This window comes from Cervus elaphus, chromosome 9 (assembly GCF_910594005.1).
Source record: "Cervus elaphus chromosome 9, mCerEla1.1, whole genome shotgun sequence".
Classification (NCBI taxonomy): domain Eukaryota; kingdom Metazoa; phylum Chordata; class Mammalia; order Artiodactyla; family Cervidae; genus Cervus; species Cervus elaphus.
The window spans coordinates 45,236,810-45,257,951 of record NC_057823.1 but is presented as its reverse complement, the minus strand read 5'-3'; the positions used below and the strand labels follow the sequence as shown (position 1 = coordinate 45,257,951).

General features: G+C 48.8%; 1 protein-coding gene across 2 annotated transcripts in view; it reads left to right on the top strand.

The window, feature by feature from the left end:
* Nucleotides 1–18,253: 18,253 nt before the first annotated feature.
* Nucleotides 18,254–21,142, top strand: part of SBNO2 (strawberry notch homolog 2) — a 42,246-nt gene continuing 39,357 nt past the window's right edge. The window contains exon 1 of one of the 2 annotated variants that reach the window (XM_043912650.1): nucleotides 18,254–18,357. The gene's annotated coding sequence lies outside the window, so the exon portion shown is untranslated. The remainder of the gene's footprint in view (nucleotides 18,358–21,142) is intronic. The other variant, XM_043912651.1, reaches the window with a different exon arrangement.

Sequence of the window (21,142 nt, the reverse complement as noted above, 5' to 3'; positions counted from 1 at the left end):
GGGAAGCAGGCTCGGGGAGGTGAGGCAGTGGCGTTGACCTAGCTAGGATCGGAGTTCGCAAAGGCCAAGGGGCACGTCGGACCGGGAGTCGGGGGAGGGTGTCTGGGCGCAGCCCTGGCTGGCCCGGATGCGGCTCACAGATGCTGGTGGGCGCCTGCTAGGGTCTGTCCCCCGAAATCCCGTTTGAAGCGAGGTCAAGGGTCAAAAAGTAGCCGAAAGTGGCCAACTGAAGGCAGAAAACCTTTATTAAGCATCTCTTAGGCCAGACGGGGCGAGAAGTGCGCTGAACCATCTCTACCCTAAAGAATCTCACGGGGTAAAACGCAGTACTCAGCTGGCATAGTGCCAGCAAAGTGCTTTGGATGAAAAATACAGAGATGGCAAAATACTAAGGCTTGATGAAACTGAAAATTCCTCCAGGCCTGTGGGGTTTTTCTACCTTTGTGTTTTTTATCACTTGATTATTTTGCCAGAACAAACTGCTTGTCTTTAGTGGGAACGGTGGGAGCTGACACCGTCAGATTTGGGCTCCAGGCTGCGAGTTCTGAGCCTGACACCTGTGGACTGCCTAAATCTATGTGTGAAATTGAGTGTGTCCTTGTGTGTGTTCTTGGGGACATCTAGGACTTTCATCAGATTCTCAAATGACCCACAGAAGGCGGATTGCTGTGGCTTTGGGTGTGGGGGGACCACAAGTCACACCAACATACCAGCAAGCCCTAATCAGAACATGTAGATTAGCCCCAAATTCCTTTTCCTTAATCATAAAGAGCAGAGCAGAAACCAATGAAACAGAATAGAAAAGAAAAAAAAAAAAAAAAACACAGGGAAAACTGATGAAGCCAAAAGACTATTCATTGAAAGGATCAAAACAACTGATAAAACTCTGGCCAGACTAAGCAAGAAAAAGGTTGACTTAAAAGGATTAGATATAGGAACGACTCTATGTCCAAAATTCAATAGGAAATTGACCAACACCTGAAAAGGCACTAAAATGAAAACTCTATGAAGAAGAAATAGATAATCTGCATGGTCTTACATCTATTAGAGTAATTAAATCTGTAGGGAAAAACCTTTCAACAAAGACAATTAAGGCCCAGATGTTTTCATTCATGAATTTCCATCAAACATTTTGGGAAGGACTTCTCTGCTGGTCCAGTGGTTAATTAAGAATCTGCCTGCCAATGCAGGAGACACCAGTTCAATCCCTGGTCCAGGAAGATTCCACATGCATCAGGGCAGCTTACCCTCTGTGCCACAAGAACTGAGCCAGCACTTTAGAGCCTGTGCTCTGCAATATGGGAAGCCCCAGCAATGAGTAGCTCCCACTCTGAGGCAACTAGAAAAAGCCCACGAACAACAATGAAGACCCAGGGCACCCCCCCAAAATTTTTAATAATAAAAAATTTTAAGAAGAAATAGCATTGGTTCTAAACAATCTTGCAGAAAACAAAGAAGAGGCAACACTGCCCAACTCAAATTCTTTTTGGTATTTTCTGTTTTTAACTGCTGACTTATGCCCAACTTCCTTAGAGTCTGGGGGTATTTGATAATCTTGGCATCCCACTCTCCTTCACTCCACCCGTCTCCTGATGTGCAGGACACATGGAAGGACATAGGAAATGTTTGGTGACCATTGCAGAAAAAGTACATGAAGGTGAAATCTTGGCTCAGATGTGACCTCCTCCAAGAAGTCCTCCTGGTCATTCCCTCGAATGTAGCCCCTTTCATGTTTAGTTTTCTTCTTAACACTTGTCACCAGCAGAAATTATCGTATTTATATATTTTTTCTCCATATTTCTTTAGTCTCTGGAACTGCACTGGGAGCTCTCTGGGGCTGAGGCTGGATATGTCTTGGCCACTGCTGTATCCTCAGCAACTTGAGCTGTCATTCAGTATAACAGCCACTGGCCACATGTGTCTGTTAAGCTCCTATAATGTGGCTGCTGGGTGTAATACACACTGGATTTACATATACATATATATATAATGTATTTATTTTTGATTGCACTGGATCTTAGTTGCTATGCTCCAGCTTTCTCTAGTTGTGAGTGTAGGCTACTCTTCATTGTGATGCATGCACTTATCACTGCAGTGGCTTCTCTCACTGCAGAGCACTGCCTCTAGAGTATAGGTTCAGTAGTTGTGGTGCATGGGTTTAGCTGCTCCTCGGCATGTGGGATCTTCCCGGACCAGAGACTGAACTGGTGTCCTTGGGTTGCAAGGCAGACTCAACCACTGGACCACCAGGGAAGCACTACACACTGGATTTTGAAGGCCTAATGTGAAGGGGGAAAAAGTATGTATGATATTTATGTATGGGGCTTCCTGCTGGTTCAGCGGTAAAGAATCTACCTGCCAATGCAGGAGATGCAGGTTCAATCCCTGGGTCAGGAAGATCCCCTGGAGGATTAAATGGCAAGCTGCTCCAGTATTCTTGCCTGGGAAATCCCATGGACAGAGGAGTCTGGCAGGCTACAGTCCATGGGGTCACAAAAGAGTCAGACACAACTTAGTGACTAAAGAACAACAACAATATATGTGTATATCATTAATAACTGTAATATGAAAACACTCAATAACATATTGATTGCATATTGAAATGATTAATTTTGGATATATTAGGTTAAAAGAAATATATTATTAAAATTAACCACTTCAGGGAATTCCCCAGTGGCCCAGTGGTTAGGACTGGGTGCTTTCACTGCCTGGGCCCAGGTTCAGTCCCTGTTTGGGGAACTAACATTCTGCAAGCCACAGGGCGCAAACAAAAAGTAAATTAAATAACATGAAAGTAACACTTCATTGAAAAAGGAAATGACAACCCATTCCAGTATGCTTGCCTGGAAAATCCCATGGACAGAGGAGCTTCGTGGGCTACAGTTCATGGGGTTGCAAAAGTCTGATACAACTGAGTGACTAAACAACAACAAAACCACTTCATACCCACTATGATGGTTATGATTTTTTTTTAATGGAGTATCAGCAAGGATGTGAAGAAACTGGAACTTTCGTATAGATGGTATAGCCAGGTTGGAAAACCAGTTGAAAGATTAACATTGAGTCACCACATGGCCCTGTAATTCCAATCTGAGATTTCTGCTCAAGAGAAAGAAACATACATCCACATAAGAACTTGTACACAGATGTTTACAGCAGCACAATTCACAATAGTCAAAAAGTGGAAACAACCCACATATCCAGCAACAGATGATGGACAAACTGATCATGGCATGTCCACATATTGGAATATTGTTCAGCATGAAAAGGACAGAGGCATTGACATACATGGATGAACTTGAGAACTCGATGCTCAGTGAGAGAAGCCAGACACAGAAAGAATCACACAGTGTGTGATTTCATTGATGGAAAACGTCCAGAACAGGCAAGTCCACAGAGACAGGAGAGTGAATTCCTGGTTGTCAGTGTCTGGGGTGGGGATGGGAGTGGGGTGGAGGGGGTGGCTGCTGACATGGGCAGGGCTTCCTGTTCCTCTGAGTGAGGAGTAAGAGTACCGTATGTCATGAAATACAAGAGGCCATTGGAAGTGAGGTGTGCTATTACTTTATGAATCACCATAAAAAGGAAAGACTTAACAGTCAGAGATGACACTCTGGATCCAGAGAGGCAGCCTGACCTCTGGGACAGTAAACTGACAAATGGGATTATTAATAGACATAGGCAATAAGTATGAATATTTATGGTAACCCTGGGGAAAAACAGCTTTGAGGAAGAAAAGTTCTCACCCTCACCATTCTTCAGTTTCTTTTTTTTTTTTTCAGGTTCTACTAAAGACGCTGGGTTATAGGTTGGAGGCCCCAGGGTTGGATTTCTGGTTATCACTGAGAGGCCCCAGTTTCTAGGTGGGGTCCTCAGGTTACATGTGGAGGCTCTAGGTTACAGGTGGGGGGCCCAGGTTATAGATAGGAGTCCCAGATTGTAGGTACGGAGCCCGAGGTTACAGGTGGGAGGTTTCAGGTTATAGATGGGGGCCCCAGGTTATACTGGGAGACCCTAGGTTATGGGCTCATGTTAAAAGTGAGGGGCCCCAGGATTGAGGTGGAGACCCCAGGTTATAAGTAAGGGCACCAGGTAATAGCTGGGGGAGCCAAGGTACAAGTGGGGAACACCTGGTTATAAATTGGAGCCCCAGGTCATAGCAGGGGGCCCTGGTTACAGGTGGAGGACTCCAGGGCATATATGGGTGGCCTCAGATTATAAATGGAGAGCTGTAGCTTACAGGGAGAGGCAGGTTATACTTAGACCCCTCTAGGGCTCAGTCGTCCCCTCTGCCTACCCCATCCCTCACACCTATGGTTTCTTCCGCCCCCCTACAATTCTCACAGACACGCATGCACAGCTGGTCCCTAGACCTGTCTGCTCCTTCTCACTCCTCTGGCTGACCCCCTTGCTTCCCTCTGAAGCCAAGTCCCCTTTCACCCCCTCCCTGAGGACTGAGGAGGCAGAGGTCCTTCTGGCCTTCTCCTGGCTGACTGCCCCACCTTGGGTCTCCTCCCATTTGGTGGGTCTCTTAAATGTTAAGCTCTTGGCCCCAGGGCCACCCCTTTTCCAGGGGCCCAGCTGAGGCCCTCACTTGAGAAATGAGGCCCCTGGGAGTCAGAGAAAGTGAAGTGAAGTTGCTCATTCATGTCCGACTCTTTGTGACCCCATGGCCTGTAACCCACCAGGCTCCTCTGTCTATGTGATTCTCCAGGCAAGAGTACTGGAGTGGGTTGCCATTTCCTTCTCCAGGGGATCTTCCCGACCCAGGGATTGAACCCAGGTTTCCCGCATTGTAGGCAGATGCTTTTACATCTGAGCCACCAGGGAATGCTGGGAATCAGAGGGGTCCTTCCAAAATCAAGGCTAGTCCCCACCAGGAATCCAGCAGGCATTGGTTAGGGGATGGCTCAGCCTGGGCTAGTGTGGCCACCAGGGGGCAGGTAAGGATCATGGCTGAGGCTGGCCTGGAGTGGTGTGAGCTTGTACTTCGTGTGTGTGTGAGCTTCTATGTGTGTGTGTGTGTGTATGTGTGTGCGCGTGTTGTATATGTGTCTGTCTGTGTGTGAGCGTCTCTGTGTGAGCATCTATGTGTGTATATGTGTGTATGTATGAGATTCTGTGTGTGTGTGTGTATGAGCATTTCTGTGTGTATGAGTATCTGTGTGGTGTGTGTATGTGTGCATGCCAACATCCACTGCCTGCCAAGAGAGTCCCCAGCGGTGACAACTGCAGATGCTCCCAGAGGTGGCCCAGTGACCCCTGGGGGGCAGGACCACCCCACACCCCACACCCCCAGTTGGGAATCACAGCTTTAGAGATACACACTAAATTATCTACAGATGAAAGGACATAATGTCCAGGGTTTTGCTTCAAAACGTTCCTGGGTGCGCTGTTCAGGCCCAAGGATTTGGGAGAAAGTGTTCTGATGTGGCCACTACTGTATTGTGTGTGTGTTTAAAAATATTTTATTTATTTATTTGAATGCACTGGGTCTTAGCTGTTGCATATAAGATCTTTAGTTGCAGCATGTGAACTCAGTTGCTGCATGTGGGATCTAGTTCCCTGACCAAGGATTGAACCCAGGCCCCCTGCATTGGGAGAGTGGAGTCTTAGCCACTGGACCAGCAGGGAAGTCCTGTCACTACTGTTTTCATTTTTAAGTAAAATGTAACATGTTGAGTGGAAGCTCCCGGAAGAAATGTTCCTGTCCAGATCCCCAGAACCTGTGAATGGGACCAGTTGAAGTAGGGGGTCTCTGCTGTGGTCATCAAGACAAGGATCTTGAGGTCAACCTGGGTTATTTCAGTGCAGTTCAGTTGCTCAGTCGTGTCTGACTCTTTGCGACCCCATGGACTGCAGCACGCCAGGCCTCCCTGTCCATCACCAACTCCCAGAGTTTACTGAAACTCATGTCCGCTGAGTCAGTTATGCCATCCGACCATCTCCTTTGCCGTCCCCTTCTCCTCCTGCCCTCAATCTTTCCCAGCATCAGGGTCTTTTAAATGAGTCAGTTCTTCGCATCAGGTGGCCAAACTATTGGAGTTTCAACTTCAACATCAGTCCTTCCAATGAACACTCAGGACTGATCTCCTTTAGGATGGATTGGTTGGATCTTCTTGCAGTCCAAGAAGGCAAGTCCAAGGCAAGAGCCTTCTCCAACATCACAGTTCAAAAGCATCAATTTTTCGGCGCTCAGCTTTCCTCATAGTCCAACTCTCACATCCATACATGACTCCTGGAAAATCATAGCCTTGACTAGACGGACCTTTGTTGGCGAAGTAATGTCTCTGCTTTTTATTTATTTTTTTTTATGTCTCTGCTTTTTAATATGCTGTCAGGGTTGGTCATAACTTTCCTTCCAAGGAGTAAGCATCTTTTAATTTCATGGCTGCAGTCACCATCTGCAGTGATTTTGGAGCCCCCAAAAATAAAGTCTGCCACTGTTTTCCCATCTATTTGCCATGAAGTGATGGAACCAGATGCCATGATCTTAGTTTTTTGAATGTTGAGCTTTAAGCCGACTTTTTCACTCTCCTCTTTCACTTTCACCACGAGGCTCTTTAGTTCTTCTTCACTTTCTGCCATAAGAGTGGTGTCATCGGCATATCTGAGGTTATTGATATTTCTCCCAGCAATCTTGATTCTAGCTTGTGCTTAATCCAGCCCAGTGTTTCTCATGATGTACTCTGCATAGAAGTTAAATAAGCACAGTGATAATATACAGGCTTGACGTACTCCTTTTCCTCTTTGGAACCAGTCTGTTGTTCCATGTCCATTTCTAACTGTTGCTTTCTGACCTGCATACAGATTTCTCAAGAGGCAGGTCAGGTGGTCTGGTATTCCCATCTCTTTCAGAATTTTCCACAGTTTATTGTGATCCATACAGTCAAAGGCTTTGGCGTAGTCAGTAAAGCATAAATAGATGTTTTTCTGGAACTCGCTTGCTTTTTTGATGATCCAGCAGTTGTTGGCAATTTGATCTCTGGTTCCTCTGCCTCTTCTAAAACCAGCTTGAACATCTGGAAGTTCACAGTTTATGCATTGTTGAAGCCTGGCTTGGAGAATTTTGAGCATTACTTTACCAGCATGTGAGATGAGTGCAGTTGTGTGGTAGTTTGAGCATTCTTTGGCATTGGAATGAAAACTGATCTTTTCCAGTCCTGTGGCCACTGCTGCGTTCCAAATTTGCTGACATATTGAGTGCAGCACTTTCACAGCATCATCTTTCAGGATTTGAAATAGCTCAACTGGAATCCCATCACCTTCACTAGCTTTGTTCATAGTGATGCTTCCTAAGGCACTTGACTTCACATTCCACGATGTCTGGCTCTAGGTGAGTGATCACACCATTATGATTATCTGGGTCATGAAGATTTTTGTACAGTTCTTCTGTGTATTCTTGCCACCTCTTCTTAATATCTTCTGTTTCTGTTAGGTCCATACCATTTCTGCCCTTTATTGAGCCCATCTTTGCATGAAATGTTCCCTTGGTATCTCTAATTTTCTTGAAGAGATCTTTAGTCTTTCCCATTCTATTATTTTCCTCTATTTATTTGCACTGATCACTGAGGAAGGCTTTCTTATCTCTCCTTGCTATTCTGTGGAACTCTGCATTCAAATGGGTATATCTTTCCTTTTCTCCTTTGCTTTTCACTTCCCTTCTTTTCACAGCTATTTGTAAGGCCTCCTCAGACAGCCATTTTGCTTTTTTGCATTTCTTTTTCTTGGGGATGGTCTTGATCCCTGTCTTCTGTACAATGTCACGAACCTCCGTCCATAGTTCATCAGGCACTCTGTCTATCATATCTAGTCTCTTAAATCTATTTCTCACTCCCACTGTATAATCATAAGGGACTTGATTTAGGTCATACCTGAATGGTCTAGTGGTTTTCCTTACTTTCTTCAATTTAAGTCTGAATTTGGCAATAAGGAGTTCATGATCTGAGCCATAGTCAGCTCTGAGTTACTTAGGTGGGCACTAAAGCCAATGACAGTTGTCCTTATAAAAATCATACAGGGGAGATCTGACGGCCAGAGAGAAGCCATGTGAAGACAGAGGCAGAGACTGGGGAGGTGCAGCCACAAGCCAGGACACCTGCAGCCCCCAGAAGAGGCAGGAACGCCCCTGCCCTGGAGCCTCCAGCACTGCCATCACCTTGACCTATGAAGTCTGGCCTGCACAGTGTGACTGTGTACAGTTCTGTTGTTTAAAGGCCATTTGTTAGGGAAGCCCCAGGAAGCTTATGTGCAAGTTTCTGAGAATTATTTATTACAGAAAAATTCACCCTTTTTAAGTGCACAGTTCTATGAATTTTGACAAAAAGATATAGTTGTGTAATTACCACCATAATCAGGAAATAAATATTTTCATCACCCCAAAAGGCCCCCTCTTGCTGCCTGTAGTCACCTCCCTCCACCCCCAGCCCTCTCCAAGTAAGCATTGAGTTTTGTCCTTATAATTTGGTCTTCTCTGAGTTGCCATGCAATGAAATAGTACAGTAGGAGCCTGGCTTCTTTCATTCACCCACAGAATTCATCTGAGATGCATATGTTGTGAGCACTGGCTCCATGTTAGGTCTGGATGATATCCGTTCATATGGACATTGTGTTTTCTTTTTCATCCACTCACCAGTTGAGGACCATCTGGGCTGTCTTCAGTTTTCTGAGATTACAAATCATGCTGCTGTGAATACATGTGCACAGCTTTTTTGCTGTACAGAAGATTTTATTTCTCTTGGGGTAACACCCAAGAGTGGAACAGCTGAATCACCTGGCAATTCTGGATTTCCCATTTTGAGAACCCTTAATCTGTCTCCCAAAGTGGCTGCATTCCTGCCAGCAACATCGGAGGGGCCTGGTGGTTCTGCTTCCTTGCCAGCAGTTGGTGGTGTCCAATTTTTTTGGTTTTAGCTTTATCATTCAGATAGGTGGCACATTAACACACGTGTCCACAAATATGCAGCCACATAGAGGAAAGGATGAATGTTCAGTTATGTGCTAAATAAAGTGTTAGTCGTAGGAAGTAGGTTTAACCACAAAAATCCTTTCAATTCTTCTCCACACTTGAAAATATTCATAATAAAAGGTTGGAAAAAAATAATCCAAGGGTGGACTAGAGAGAACACAAGACTTGTCTGGAGTCGATACTGGTTGAAGCTAGATACGGGGTGGAGGGGTCAGTCTACCTTTTCCTCTCCCATGTGTCTGAAGTACTCCACAGCAAAGAGTTGGGAGACTCACACCTCATGCTCCTTAGGATGGCTATGAAGAAAAAGGAAAGCCAGAAATATCAGGCATTGGTGGGGATGTGGAGAAATTTTTTGGAAGCCTTGTGCACAGCTCATGGGAATGTAAAAGGGTGCAAGCACTGTGGAAAACAGTCAGAAGTTTCCTCAAAAAAATTAAACATAGAATTACCACATGACCCAGCAATCCCACTCCTGGGTACAGAACCAAAAGAGTCAAAATCAGGGACCTGAAGAGATATTGGCACACCGGTCTTCACAGCAGCATGATTTACAACAGCCAAAAGGTGCAAGCAACTGAGTGTCCATCAATGGATGATGGACAGACACAATGTGGTCCATTCACACCACGTGGTCCATCCATGGTCATCCCCAGCCATGAAAAGGACAGAAGCCCTGACTCGTGCTACCACATGGACAGACCCTGAGAACACGATGCTCAATGGGAGAAGTGGACACAGAAGGACAGACACACAGTTTGTGATTCCACTCATAGGAAGTCTCTGTGATAAAGATGGAACTCTCTATGGTGAAGATGTAAGTCTTTGTGGTGACGATGGACGTCTCTATGGTGAAGATGGAAGCCTCTATGGTAAAAATGGACATCGCTATGTGAAGATGCTGAATTTTATGAGTGGGGCACACCTTTTTATGGTAAAAATCTACATAACATAAAATTCAACATCTCAGCCATTTTTGAGTGCACAGCTCAGTGGCATTAAGCACATTCACAATGTCTTGCAACCATCCCCACCAACACCTCCAGAACGTTCTCATCTTCCCAAATTGAGGCTCTGTCCCTGTGAAACACTGACTCCCTGTCCCCTCCCTCAGTCCCTGGCCCCACAATCTACTTCCTGTCTCTGTGGATCTGACTTCTCCAGGGACCTCCTGTGAGTGGAATCAGACAGTGTGTGTCCTTCTGTGTCTGGCTTCTCTCACCGAGCCTCACGTCCTCAGGGTTCATCCCTGTTGTAGGAGGTGTCAGAACCTCCTTCCTTTTTAAGGCTGAGTAACGTTTCACTGTGTGGATGGACCACGTTTGTTCATCCATCATCCATCGATAGACACTTGGGTTCCTTGTAACTTTGGCCATTGTGAACTCACTACCAGGAACACTCCCACACAAGGGGTCAGGTCTCTGCTTGCAGGGCTTGGGACTCACACCTGGGAAAAGAACTTCTAGGTCGGGTGGTGATTCTGTTCAACATTTTGAGGAGCTGTAGGACTCTCTCCCTGCAGCTGCCCTCTGGGTGGACTTTTGACTCTTGAGTTTTGAAACAAGGGGATGAACTACCTCTTTGAAAATTTAACTCATCACAGGGAAACACATCAGCAAGTTCTAGACTGTGGGAAACTTAACAGGAAAAACAACCGGGTTTCAAGCAAAAAAAAAAAAAACAACACAAAACATACAAAGAACAAAAAAACCCACCAAACCACAGAAAAGAATGGGGGAGGGGAGTACGAAGTTATAAATTAAAATGTGAGCGGCATCAGCTACATTTTGTTTACACATTTATGCATGAGCAGGTTGGACTGGGTCATCAGGGCTAGCATCTACTCAGACGCTTGGGCACCAGAAACCCTGAGTGGATGAATGAATGGGCAATCAGGGTGACGAGGGGAGAAAGCCTGCCCAGTGCTAGCCACACTATCCACGCCTGCTCCCGCTCACTCAGGACCCCAGTTCCCAGCCCCAGCTCTGCTCCTTTGGGCCTTGGCAGGCCCACCTGTGCAATGGGCCATTCACTGAGACCCAGGGTTCCTGGATGACTGGGGAATCACCAGGAAGGGGCAAGGCAGGCGGCCAGCCCCGTGAGAGCAGGGTCCTGACAGGCGGAGGTCACTGGATATTCATCCCTAACTGTGCCCAGGACTCTCCTCTCCCTGACACCCACAGCCTCACATTGATCCCTCTTGGCCTGCATGGTAGGGTGGAGGCTTTGGGACAGAACTTACCAGAATTGGTAGCATCCCCCAGCCCCGGACCATTGGCCCACCCCATTGCTCAGTTTGGCCTGGGGAGCCAGAGATGTGGTGGCCAGCTTGACACACAGTCAGGCCAGCACAGACCTGAAATTCCAGGACATCACTGGACTCTGGCTGCCATTCTGCAACTGGGGTCAGTGAGGCTTGGGGGAAGCTGGACTGGAGGTGGAGAGGGCCATGCCAGCCCTGTGTGCTTAGGTGTGGCCCTGGCTAGGGGTCATTTTGCTTCAGCCACATTGTCTTATCATCTCCAGTCACCAGACCAACTTCTGCCTCACCCCAGGGCCTTTGCTCTTGCCCCTCCCCCACAAGTGTCCACACAACTCCCTTTCACTCATTCCAGTTGCAGCTTCATGTCCCCTGACCTCCCTGGCTAAGCCCCCACCCCTGACACACACTTGCTGCCCCCATTATTACAGGCTGCCGGGTCCTGGTGCCCCATTCGGGATGATCTCACAAGGTTGTGCTATGGTTCTAAGACCATTAGAATGTGCAGAATGTGGCTGCATTTCCCACCTGCTGTCTGTGGATGCCCCTGCCCCAGGCCACCTGAAGAATGACAGTGATCATCATCGCTGGCACGTGCTGACCCAAAGTTCACCTCTTGATGGCCTGGAGGCCAAGATTCTTCCTCCCTCTCACCACCCCGTTTGAGGGAGGAGATTTCTGAGCTAAGAGAGCTCACAGCATCCTTTGTCAGGGGCATCATCGTCATCGTTCAGTTGCTTAGTCATGTCTGATTCTCTGTGTCCCCATGGACTACAGCACACCAGGCTTCCCTGTCCTTCACCATCTCCTGGAGTTTGTTCAAACTCATGTCCATTGAATCAGCTGCCATCCAACCATCTCATCCTTTGTTGTCCCCTTCTCCTCCTGCCTTCAGTCTTTCCTAGCATCCGCGTCTTTTCCAATGTGTCAGTTCTTTGCATCAGGTGGCCAAAGTATTAGAGCTTCAGCTTTAGTATCAGTCTTTCCAATGAATATTCAGTGTTGATTTCCTTTAGGATTGACTGGTTTGATCTCCTTGCTGTGCAAGACTCAAGAGTCTTGTCCAACACCACAGTTCAAAAGCCAGGAACATACGACTGTGTAGAGCAGGGCTCAGCCAGCCCTTTATGTCAAAGGCCTGAGAACAAACATTTTCAGCTTTGCGACTTGCTGGACTCTCTTGATTCTCCACCTCTGTCCGTCATGTCACGGAAGCAGTCACAGTGGATGCTTAGTGGAAGGTATACATCTTTGCCAAGGAAACTTTACACCAACATGTGAATTTCATGTCATTTTCAAGTGTCACAAAAGAAGTCTCCTTTATTTTTTTCACCTACTTCGAAATGTAGACATCACTCATAGGGTGATGCAGTCCTCATACACATGGACAGCAGTTGGCCTGGGCTCACAGGCCGGGGTCTATGGACCCCCCCTCTCCAGGCGATGGCACTCTATGGCACTCAAGCTCTGAGCTACACAAGGCTGATGTTTCCTCTGCTGAACCTGGAGGCTGTGTGGAGGACAGACCCTAATGTGATCCAGATCCTACCTCCTGCTGGCCACTTCTCTTGAGAGGGTGGGGCCAACAGACTGTGGCCAATGTGACATCATGCCATGCATGGTCAGACCTATATCCCCTCCCTGTGGGTTTGACAATGTGAGTAGCCGAGTTGGAGGAGCCCACATGTGGCTGAGGGCAGCCTCCAGTCAACACCAAGCAAGAAACAGGGCCCTCAGTCTTAGAGCAGCAAGAGTATAAATCCTGCAACAATGTGAGGGGCCTGGAAAGTGACCCCCTCCCCAATCAGGCCTCCCAATGAGCTCTGAGCCCTGGTCAACACCAGTGATGTAGCCTGTGCAAAGGACCCAGCTCCACCGGCCCTTGGAAACTGTGAGATAATCAATGTGTGTGTTGTTTTAAGCCTCTGTTGTTTGGGGAAATTTGTTACATGGCAGCTGCTAACTAATAGAGGCCATATGTGGCAATCACCCCAGCTTCTGCCATTTGTCCATCCACTCACTACTTTACATCCAGCATGCATTTATTGAGCACTACTGTATACCACTCACTCATTTATTAATGCTGCCCTGCTAAAGCCCACAGTGGGATGACAGGCCAACCTTGCCCAGCAGGAGACTCTACTGCCCAGGGCTAGTCCCCCCTGCTTCCAATCCAGTCCACAGTGTACTCACCCCATTGGCTGACATCATGGGGTTCTAACCCCATTGACTGACTCCATACAATCATGTGATCCCAGTTTGGCCAATGAGGGCTTTCCCTTACCTGGCCACAGAGATAGATTCAACAAGGCCATGTGACTGAAGTTGGGCCAATCAAAACCTTCCCTGGGACTTTTGCTGCTTCTCTTGCAGAAGAGGTGCTGACCTTTTGCTGGGGCTGTTAAGCTCATGTGGGGATTTAGTCAAGGGTTGCTGGTACCATCTTTGTCCCAAGGTGGGGAGACTTGAGGAAAAAAGCCAAGAGCAAAGATGGCAGAATTGAGAGATGACGAGGTGAACAAATCTTTGTGACACTGTTTGAGGGTTCTGGATCCAGCTGAGTCTGATACCAGCTGGATCAGAGAGAGTCCTGCCCCCAGGGGATACTGGGGCATCTGTGGTTGTCAAGACTGTGGGGGGGACTTCCGTGGTGGTCCAGTGGTTAAGACCATGAGCTTTCACTGCAGAGGTCATGGGTTTGATCCTGGTCAGGGAACTAAAATCCTACATACCGTGCAGTCAAAAAAAAAAAAAAAAGACTGTGGGGCTTCTGGCATCAGGTGGGTAGGGAGCAGGGATGCTGTCCATACCCCACAGTGCCCAGGACAGCTGTAAAACACAAAGAACCATCTAGTCCCAAATGTCAGCTGTGCTAAGGGGGAGAACTCTGAGTTAAATCCATCCCTGAACCTTTCAGTTCCACAAGCCCAAAATTCCCATTTAAAAGAAAAAAGAAAAAAAAAAAAACCTGCCCGTTTCAGTTGCAGTTTCTATCACTTGCAACCAAAATATTCTAACCAAACTTGGAGGGAAGACTCATGCAGGGGGTTTTGGCAATGGAAGCTGCAGGTGTCCAGCCTAGGTGGGCTTCATCCCATGGGGTTGGGTGGGAGGATGGATCAGGTCTTATACTTTGATAATTTTTAATAGGTTTAGAAATCTAAAGTTGCAAGGATGGTACAGGGAGTTCCTGTCTTCTGGCAGCCACTTTGTCCGGACGTTAACATCTTCCATGAGTGTAGGACACGTCATTAATATTGTGATCAACTAAATTCCTCACTTCAAAAAAAATATTTCTTTAGTTTTTCCCTAAGGTCCTTTTCCTGCCCCAAGACTCCCCATCAGGATTCCCACATGACATTTAGTCATTACAACTCTGGGTTGTGACAATTTTTCAGACTTCCCTTGTTTTTACTTATTTTATTATTTATTTATCATGGCTGCATTGCAGGGTATTTGGGACCTTTGTTCCCCTGAGCAGATGTCGAACCTCGGCCCCCTTGTTAGAAGCATGGAGTCTTAACCAATGGACCACCAGGGAAGTCCAGATTTTCCTTGTGTTTGATGGCTGGACAGCTTTGAAGGGAGACTGGTGGGAAATCTCGTAGATCGTCCCTTGATTGAGTTTTTCCAGTGTTGTTCTCAGACCTTCACAGGCAGCGCTAGTGGTAAAGAACCCACCTGCCAATGCAAGTAGATGTAAGAGATGTGGGTTCAATCCGTGGGTCGGGAAGATCCCCTGAAGCAGGGCATGGCAACCCACTTCAGTATTCTTGCCTGAAGAATCTCATGGACAGAGGAACCTGATGGGCTACAATCCATAGAGTTGTACAGAGTCAGACACAACAGAAGCAACTTAGCACACATGGTGGTGTTCTCAGGGTTAGACCAGGGTGATGGGCTTGGGGAGGAAGACCACAGGGTGAGGAGTTATCCCAGCCCATTACGTCAAGGGTCCCCACTGTCCACACCGAAGATCACGGTCAGTGGTCATGGAATTTCTCCAGTGTGTTTGAAACCTGTTGCTTTTGGAGGCCTTCCTGGATCCGAATGCAACTTTAGTTTAGGATTTCATGACGTCTTGATTGTGACATCTGTCACCCTTTTGATTACAGGGTCAATTGCCTTTTGCTTTCCCTTTTGTTAGTTTGGTGAAATTCACATGACATACAATTAACTGTTTTATTATTATTGCTTATTTATTTTGGCTGCTCTGTGCCAAGACTTTCTCTAGTTGTGGTGAGTTGGGGCTACTCTCTAGTTAGGGTATGGGGGCTTCTCTTGTTCATGAGCACAGGTAGGGCACTTGCACATCAATAGTTGCGGCACATGGGCTTATTTGTTCCTTAGCTTATGGGATCTTCCCTGACCAGGGATATTGAACCTGTGTCCCCTGATCGGCAAGTGGACTTTTAATCACCAGGGAAGTCCACAATGGACCATTTTAAAATGTACAGTACAGTGGCGTTTAGTACATTCACCCTATACAACCACCACCTCTAATTTCAAAACATTGTCATCACCCCTTTAAAACATCAAATCCCCAATAAGCAGTCATTTTCACCCCCTCCCTAGCCCCTGACAACCAGGAACCCACTCTCTGTGTCTGTGGATCTTCCTGATCTGGACGCTTCCCATCAGTGGAATCCCATCGTGTGTCTGTCTGTCTGCTTCTTTCATTGAGCATCGTGTTCTTGGGGTCCATCCACGTGGTAGCCAGTGTCAGGGCTTCATCCCTTTTCATGATGAATGATGTTCCTGTGTGTGGAGGGACTGGTGTATGTGTCCACCCATTAACTGAAGTTGATGTTATTCTTGTTCAGTCGTGTCCAACTCTGTGACCCCATGGACTGCAGCATACCAGGCTTCCCTGTCCTTCACTATCTCCCGGAGTTTGCTCAAATTCATGTCCATTGAGTCGGTGATGCCATCCAACAATCTCATTCTCTGTTGTCCCCTTCTCTTTCTGCCCTCAATCTTTCCTAACATCAGGGTCTTTTCCAACGAGTTGGCTCTTCGCATCAGGTGGCCAAAGTATTGGAGCTTCAGCTTCAGCATCAGTCCTTCCAATGAATATTCAGGGTTGACTTTCTTTAGGATCGACTGGTTTGATCTCTGCAGTCCAAGGGACTCTCGGGAGTCTTCTCCAACAACATAGTTCAAAAGCATCAATTCTTCAGTGCTCAGCCTTCTTTATGGTTCAACTCTCACATCTGTACATGACGACATTAACTGAAGTACATGGGGTTGTTTCCACTTCTGTTATGAATTGTGCTGCGATGAGTTTGTTTTTTTAAAACATTTTTACCATAACGTCCCCAAGCTCACAGTGATCCTCACCAAATTCTCACAAAAACCCTCCAAAGGAGGTACTGTGATTTTTCTCCATTTTACAGATGGAGAAACGGAGGCACGTGGAGGTTAAGTAACCTGCCTGGGGTCCCAGAGCCACTAGCAGAGCTGGGATTTGAACCCAGGAGGTAGTAACCTCATGCTCTGCTGCTGGAGCTCCATCCTCTTGGCTGGTCATTTGTACAGCCCTGGGGATATCAAATGACCAGCTCAGTACCCCACTTCCAGAAAAACTCTGACAGCCCCAAATTCTCACCCTTTGGAACCCAGCTTCCTGGCCTTACCTAGCAGGTTCTGATGGGGACTCCTGACCTGAGGCTGGGGAGTCTGGCTTCTCCCTAAGCCTGGGGGCAGATTCCACAGAGTGATCCAAATGCCCCCGATGCCCCTCAGAAGCCTGGCCACTTGTATGCCACTGGAGCCTGGACATGAGTCAGCTGGTCCCTGCCTGGCTTGGAATTTCCCCATGGGTCTGGGCAGATCCAAGGTGAAGGTTCAGGAAGTCCCAGCACAGGTGACATCAGTGCTCAGCTGGCTGTGGTTTACAGCGGGGAGGTTAGGCCAGGGCAAGGCAGGGCCTGGTCCACCTGCCTGGATCCTCCTCTGGCACTTGTGTTGCAGGGACCTATCCTGTGCCACAGGGGCAGTGGGTCCATCTCCTTGTGACCCAGGAGCATAACGCATGTGTTGGGTGCTCTGCTCTGTCCCTCGTGCCTGGCCCCGGGATGATAAACATTTAGTGGATGAATGCGTGGTATGTTACCAAAGCTGAGGTCCACCTCCTCCCGCCACCACAGCCCTCCCACCCTCCTCTGGGTAACCCCCACCAACCCCTAGCCTACACCTACCCCTGCTCCCCTCACCAACAGCTCCCTGCCTTGGCTGGCTCACTACTGGTGCTGGATAGAAAGAAATTCAGAGGGACTTCCCTGGGGTTCCAGCGGTTAAGAATCCACCTTCCAATGGAGGGGAAGCGGGTTAGATCCCTGGTTGGGGAACTAGGATTCCACATGTCTCAGTTAAGCCTATGCGCTGCAAATAAGACTTGATGCAGCCAAAAAGAAATAAATAAGGAAGAAATACAAACTTTGGCTCTTCGGCTTTGGGGCAACAGCTCCACTTCCTCCAGCCTCTGTCTTTCCACCAGATGAGATTCGCAGATGTGGCCCCCTGTCCAGCATATGTGGCAGATCAGGTGACCTCCAGCCCCACCCTGACCATACCACACCATTGCTTCAGAACCTTCAGTGGCTCCCTAGTGCTCCAGGATAAAAGCCTCACCCTAGCTTTATGTTAGTTGGCGGGAGGGGGGGCGGGTTTGAGGGTAACAATGCCTCCTCCCTCTTCCCAGCCTCACTGCCTGAGCCCCACATAGGTGTTCCTTGGGGCCTTGGCACATGCCAGCCCTCCCCCTACACTTCTTCCCCTGTGGGCTTGGTGGGTGAATTGCTGATCTTTCTTCCCCTCCCACCTGCTCCCCAACCTCAGGGCCCAGCCAGGACCCAGCCTGGGGTTGGGGGGTACTAGTCAGGTGTCACATTTAACCCCTGCAGCCCTGGTGTCCCCGGCCCAGCGGAGAGGCGGGAAGCCCTGTCTGGGGCGGATCTCAAACCTGTTGGACAGGTTTGCTGTTCCCAGAAGTGGCCCCGGCTCAGAGGCAGCCTAGCCGAGCCGGGCAGGATCCAGCTCCGGGTCAGACACGGCGGGAGGGAGCTGTAAGGCCCTGGAAACCGCCAGCCAGTGCCTGCGCCTAAAGACGCCTCGGGGCAAGTGTCAGGTGGGCACAGAGGGGGCGGGGTGGCTGGACAGGGCGGAGTCGGCTCCGTGTGTGCGGGAGGACTGGTGGAGCCGGGGACAGAGGTTGGGACGAACCGAGGTACAAGGGGACAGCGATCGAGAGAGAGACACCGTGGTGGGGGGGCGGGGGGAGGAAAGACGGAAAGTGACCGGAGGCCGGGGGACACAGACATGGCTCGTGGGACCTTGCTGCCTCGGTTTTCTGTTCTTCACCCCGGAGGCGCCGACTGGGGCTCCAGGAGGAGAAAAAAGAGGAGAGCCGGAGAAGAGATGGGAAAAGGAGGGGAGGCGGGGAGAGGAGGGGAGAGGGAGCCGGGAACCGACCACTGGGCTGGGGGGAAGCGGGTGCGGAAAGGAGAAGTGGTGAGGGACCCGGGCCCGGAGGCGCGGGGAGGGAGGAGGCGCTGCGCGGTCCGGGAACGCCGGGGCTTTCCAGAATGTGGAGAAACAGGAAGTGGCGAGTCCCTGCCCCTGCCCCCGGGCCGGGTCCACCTGCCCCGCCTCACCTGTCCATCACCCGACTCCTCCTCCCTGGGCGGGCCTAGCCCCGGGGTCCTACCCCCAGAGGAAACCGAGGCTGGTGGGAGACTCCTGGCTTAGGCCGAGAATCACCTGGCTCAAAGGGAAGCCCCCAGTGATCTGACCTCCATCCGTGTGAAGTTTTCTGCTCTTTTGAAGTAATGATCCACATGGGGAACTCGCCTGTGTGTTTGGTGCTAACATCTCGCCCATTTAGCAGGCGGGAACGCCGAGGCTCCGCGAGAGGGAGCCGCTCGCCAGGGCTTCTCCTGGGTCCCATTTCTGTCCGTGGCACTTCCCACGTAGAGTGCCTTAATTTCACCAATAAAAACACAGAACTTCCATCCTAGTTAGAGGTGAATTTCAGATACACCGAGGCTAGTTCTTTGGTATAAATATAGCCCAAAGGTTGCCTGGGCTATACTAGCACGAAAAATTATTCTTCTTGTACCTGAAATTCACACTTAACTTTGTGTGCTGCATTTTATATGGCGACCCTACTTCCTTGAGCCTGGTCAAAGTGTCTGGGAGACAGTCAGGTGCCTCTCCATGGGGCAGGGGCAGAGGGAGGGGTTGAAGAGGAGGCTCTTTGACCTTAAACAGAACTCCACCAGCAGACCTGGGGTCTTCTGTGAGCCTGTCCCCACCAGATGAAAAGCCTTGGTCACTTCTGACGATTGAATGGAGTCACTTAGGTGACCCCATGATCCAGATGTTCAGCTGGAAACATTCATAACGTCTTAATACTAGGCACTGTTCATTTAGCTGTCTGAAAAATAATAGCCACTATTATCTGTGGGAAATGGAGGCACAGAGAGGTTAAGTCACTTTCTGGGGGTCACACAGCACCTAGGGCCAGGTTTTGAGCTCCAGAGTAGCATCCATTCTGGTCTCCCAAGCTGCCTCTCGTGATTCCCTGGAAATCCCCAAATCTGACTAATTCCCTAGACATCCCCAGACTTGGCAGTTTCCTCCATGCTGAGATGGCTGGACCCACCCCGGCCTGGGCAAACTGCCCCCGTTTCAGGCAGAATTACCCATAGAGATCTCGTGCTTTTCTGAGGTGGACGTGGTGATCGAGTCCACGCCTCCCGGCGGCTCTCTCTGTGACCTGAGCCATCTGTGGAACAGTTCTGCGCCTCAGTTTCCCCACCGGCAAAACGCAGGTACTATCAGTCAGACCCCAGAGGGCTGCAGTGGGGGCAGGGCCAGCTTCTGGGTGTGTAACTTAGGACTTCGCTGTGAGCTTGGGGGGCTGTGCTCAGTTTAACGGTCCCGTCTTGAAGTTCTTGCTATTTTTTGAACAAGGGGCCCTGCGTTTTCACATGTCACTGGGCCCTGCAAATTGTTTGATGGTCCTGTGTGAGCAGAAACTGAAACATGCCACCAGATGCTCCGCGAATCAATTTATTCACCCTTTTGAAGCTTAAGTCTGTTGCTCAATTGGATTTCTTCTCATTAGCTATAAAAGTTCCAGGGTCACGGTTACAACTCAATTGCCAAAAATAACGCATGCCAAAGTGGAGCTCCATCTGGATATTACTTCTCTCTGGGTCCCAGTTTCTCCATCTGCTCTCTTGTGCCTGTGGGTTTGGGTACAGGAGGTCCTGAATTTTTAGGGTAAACAGATTTTTTTTTCTTTTTTTGGCCACACCCCATGGCATGCGGGATCTTAGTTCCCCAACCAGAGATTGAACCCACGCCCCCTCCAGTGGATGCAAGGAATCTTAACCACTGGACTGCCAGGGATGTCCCAAGGGAAACAGATTTTTTAAACATATTCATCTTCCTTACCAGATCTGGCCTTTGAACAGCTTTTAATTTGCTCTAAGTTTAGCTGTCTGGCAAACTCCTACTTGAACTTCAAAGCCCCAGCCTCAACACCGCCCTCCATGATGCCCTAGGCAGAGACTTTTTCCTCACTGAGCCCTATGCCTGATCTTGCAGATGGGAGTGTCTGGTCCCAGCTCTGTTTCCCCTAGACTGGGGGCTTCCTGAGGGCAAGGATGAGAACTGAGTCCTCTCTGGGGGCCCCGGACTTGTCCAGCTCAAGGCCAGGCACATAGCAGCATCCATAACACTTCACTGAATAGACAAGACAAGCAAGTGAAGAGGTGGCCTCTAAATTCAAGGGGTTGGACCAGATACATGAGGCCTCTGGCTGGTTGGTGAGGTGGGTCCAGGAAAAGGTGGCAGCGTGTTCATTCCCTGATGGGGAGGGGGTGGTGCCTCCTGCACTGGCCCTG